The sequence below is a fragment of the Rhinopithecus bieti genome, unplaced genomic scaffold (assembly GCF_001698545.2).
Source record: "Rhinopithecus bieti isolate Rb0 unplaced genomic scaffold, ASM169854v2 scaffold_13400, whole genome shotgun sequence".
Lineage (NCBI taxonomy): Eukaryota > Metazoa > Chordata > Mammalia > Primates > Cercopithecidae > Rhinopithecus > Rhinopithecus bieti.
In genome coordinates, this window is record NW_016807991.1 from 4,184,125 (window position 1) to 4,188,202 (window position 4,078).

Here is a 4,078-nt window from a genome sequence, read left to right on the forward strand (position 1 = left end):
AGCCACCGCGCCTGGCCTAATTTTTGTATTTTTAGCAGAGATGGGGTTTCACCATATTAGACAGGCAAGGTAGCGGGCACCTGTAATCCCAGCTACTCGGGAGGCTGAGGCAGGAGAATCGCTTGAATCTAGGAGGTAGAAGTTGCAGTGAGAGTTCACGCCACTGCACTCCAGCCTGGGTGACAGAGCATCTCAAAAAAAAAACAAAAAAAAAAAAATTAAATGCTACCTTGCCTGGCTAATATTTTTGTATTTTTAGTAGAGACGGGGTTTCACCATGTGGGCCAGGCTGGTCTCGAACTCCTGACCTCAAGTGATCTGCCCACCTCAGCCTCCCAAAGTGCTGGGATTACAGGCATGAGCCACTGCACCCGGAGATACCTGTAATTTCGGTTAGTGACAAAGTCACAGGTAACTGCTCATACCACTATGGTATATTCTCTCCATTTGGAATGGAAAGAAATGCTTTCAGTAACATGCTGCAGTGTGGCTTCCTTCTGCAGGATCTGAGGGAGACTGTCCTGGGCATCTGTCCCAGCTTCTGGTACTGGCTGGCAATTCTTGGCGTTCCTTGGCTCTTAGCTGTAAGATGTGCTCTAAGATCAGTCTCAGTTGTCATTTGCCTTTTTTCTGTGTCTGTGTTCATGTCCTCTTCTCTCTCTCTCTCTCTCTGTTTTTTTTGAGAGACTCTTGCTCTGTTGCTCACTCAAACTCCTGGGCTTAAGCAGTCTGCCTCACTCAGCCTCCCAAAGTGCTAGGATTACAGGCGTAAGCCACTGTGCCCGGTGCCAATTTCCTCTTCTTATAAGGACACCAGTCGTTGGATGAGGGCATATTCTACTCCAGTATGCCCTCATCTTAACTCGGTCACACCTACAAATACTCTATTTCCAAATAAGGTCACAGCCACAGGTCCTGGGGGTTAGGATCTGAATAAGTCTTTTTCAAGGAACATGATTCAACCTATAACAGCACATAAGTAAGGAAAGGTTGGAGAGAGGCCCAGGCTCAAATGTGCTAGAGGTCATGCATGTCCCCCAGTGTTCCTGGCCTTCCTGGCCCTTCCCTAAACCTCAGCACACACTGCTGCGGCCATCCCAAACCCTTGTCTACCTCTCCCATCAGGTCTGCATTCCCACCTCTGTTTCCCCAGCTCTCTAGGCTTGGGGGATGGGAAAATACTCTCAGGTCCCCTGAGACCAGGCTAGAAATGTTCAGAAGGAACTTAATGAGTTCAGAGCTAAAGAGGAGAAAACACAAGGAAAAGAGCACAAATGTGCCGGGTGCCGTGGCTCCCGCCTGGAATCCCAGGACTTTGGGAGGCCGAGGTGGGCGATCACTTGAGGTCACGAGTTCCAGACCAGCCTGGCCAACATGGCAAAGCCCCATCTCTACTAAAAATACAAAAAAATTAGCCGGGCGTGGTGGTGTGTGCACCTGTATTCCCAGCTACTCGGGAGGCTGAGGCAGGAGAATTGCTTGAACCCGGGAGGCAGAGGTTGTGCCACTGCACTCCAGCCTGGGCGACAGAGCGAGACTCCAACTCAAAAAAAAAAGAAGGGCCGGGCGCGGTGGCTCAAGCCTGTAATCCCAGCACTTTGGGAGGCCGAGACGGGCGGATCACGAGGTCAGGAGATCGAGACCATCCTGGCTAACCCGGTGAAACCCCGTCTCTACTAAAAAATACAAAAAACTAGCTGGGCGAGGTGGCGGGCGCCTGTAGTCCCAGCTACTCGGGAGGCTGAGGCAGGAGAATGGTGTAAACCCGGGAGGCGGAGCTTGCAGTGAGCTGAGGTCCGGCCCCTGCCCCCCCGCCTGGGTGACAGAGCGAGACTCCGTCTCAAAAAAAAAAAAAGAAAGAAAGAAAAGAAAGAAAGAAGGAGGGACCCGGTCTCTTGGGGAGGGAGCTGGCTCTCCAGGCATTCAGTAACCCCTGTCTTAGTGTGTCTCGGCTGCTATCTCAGAACACCAGAGACTGGGTGGCTTATACACAACAGACACTCCTCACAGTTCTGGAGGCTGGAGGTCTGCGATCTGACAGCACAGTCAGGGTTCCGGTGAGAGCCACCTCCTGGGTTGTAGATGGCTGCCTTCCCACTGTGTCCTCACATGGCCAAGAGACAGCCAGAGAGCCTCTGGGGCCCCTTGGACAAGGGCGCTCATCCCATGAATGAGGCTTCACCCACCTGAAGACCCCACCTCCTAGGACCATCACCTTAGGGATGAGGATCTCAACACATCACTTCTGAGGGTACATACACATTCAGACTGTTGCAACTCCAAGTGCCAAAAGAGCAGTGCAATCTGCTCCCAGGGCTCCATGGGAAAGGCTGGGGGAACTGTGGAAGTGGCATTTGATCTGGGCTTTCACAGACTGCTAGGACTCAGGCAGGCAGAGACTGGGGTGGGAAAAGACCTTCCAGGCAGAGGGAGTAGCAGAGGGAGCCGGCCTGGGTGTGCCTGATTTGGCAGGAAGGTGGGTAATGAGTTCCATACGTTGGTTTCTCAAGAGCACTTGATCAGGACTGTGACTTGTCTGCCAAGCCCCAGGAGCAGTTGGGAGGCCCAGGCTGCCTGGGTTTGGTGAGGCCATAAACCTGCCTGGTTCTGGAAGGAGAGGGTGCCTTTCTGGTTGGGTCCCAGCCAACCCTCTGCTCCCCACCCACAGCCTGCTATCCTCCCTGCTTGAAAAGATCTGCTCCCCAGGAGGAAAGCACAGAGATGTGGTTTGTCAGTGTGGTGGCAGCTAGATATTTCTTTTCTTTTCTGTTTTTTTTTGAAATGGCGTCTCACTCTGTTGCCCAGGCTGGAGTGCAGTGGCACAATCTCAGCTCACTGCAATCTCCACCTCCCGGGTTCAAGCGATTCTCCTGCCTTAGCCTCCCAAGTAGCTGGGATTACAGACATGCATCACCACGCCCGGCTAAATTTTGTATTTTTTAGTAGCGATGGGGTTTCACCATGTTGGCCAGGCTGGTCTCAAACCCCTGATCTCAGGTGATCTGCCTGCCTCGGCCTCTCAAAGTGCTGGAATTACAGATGTGAGCCACCGTGCCCAGCCTAGCATCTTTCTATTTCATTTCCATTCCCAAAGTTTTAACGTTGTTTGCCCAGTGTATTAGTTCCCTTCAAAACGAATTGTCTAAGAGCCAAGGGCAAGGGTAACTGGCACCATGTGAGCTCAGCATGTTCACACCTGCCCTCATTCTGTCCGTCCAAGGACCCTATCCTAAAGGATGGCAACAGGAATTCCGACAGGTACCATGTCTTGCCAGAGGTCACATAACTCATCCTGCAGAGGAAGCAGAATTTAAGCTCAAGAGGTTGCAGCTTGAATAATTATAAATCTCACATATGACTATCTGACCGTAGTACTGCTTGAGAAAAAAAGGAAAAAAATCAAACAAAAACAAGTGTCTGGGTGTGGTGGCTCACGCCTATAATCCCGATCTTTCGGGAGCCAAGGCACGAGGACCTGAGCTCAGGAGTTGGAGACCAGCCTAGGCAACATATTAAGACCCTGTCTCTGGGGAAAAAAAGCAAAAAGCAATCTGGTGATGAGAGTCATTAAAAAGCTATTTCTAGCTTTGCTTGTGTTTCTGAAAATTATTGAAAGGGGATAGAAACACCATGTCCCTAAGAGCACTTCCTTTTCTTTATGCTTTTTTTTTTTTTTTTTAGACAGAGTCTCACTCTTTCTCCCAGGCTGGAGTGCACTGGCTCGATCTCGGCTCACTGCAACACCTGCCTCCTGGGTTCAAGGCATCCTCGTGCCTCAGCCTCCGGAGCAGCTGGGACTATAGGCATGCACCACCACGCCCAGCTAATTTTTGTATTTTTAGTAGAGATGGGGTTTCACCATGTTGGCCAGGCTGGTCTTGAACTCCTGACCTCAGGTGATCCACCCACTCTGGCCTCCCAAAGTGCTGGGACTACAGGCCTGGACTTCTTTATGCTTTTGATGTACTTTTTTGTTTTGTTTTTTGGTTAAAAAGCTTTTTTGTTTTGTTTGTTTGTTTCATTGTCTTTTTTCCTCACGGTCTCTGAACAAGTTTTTTTTTTTTTTTTTTTTTTTTTT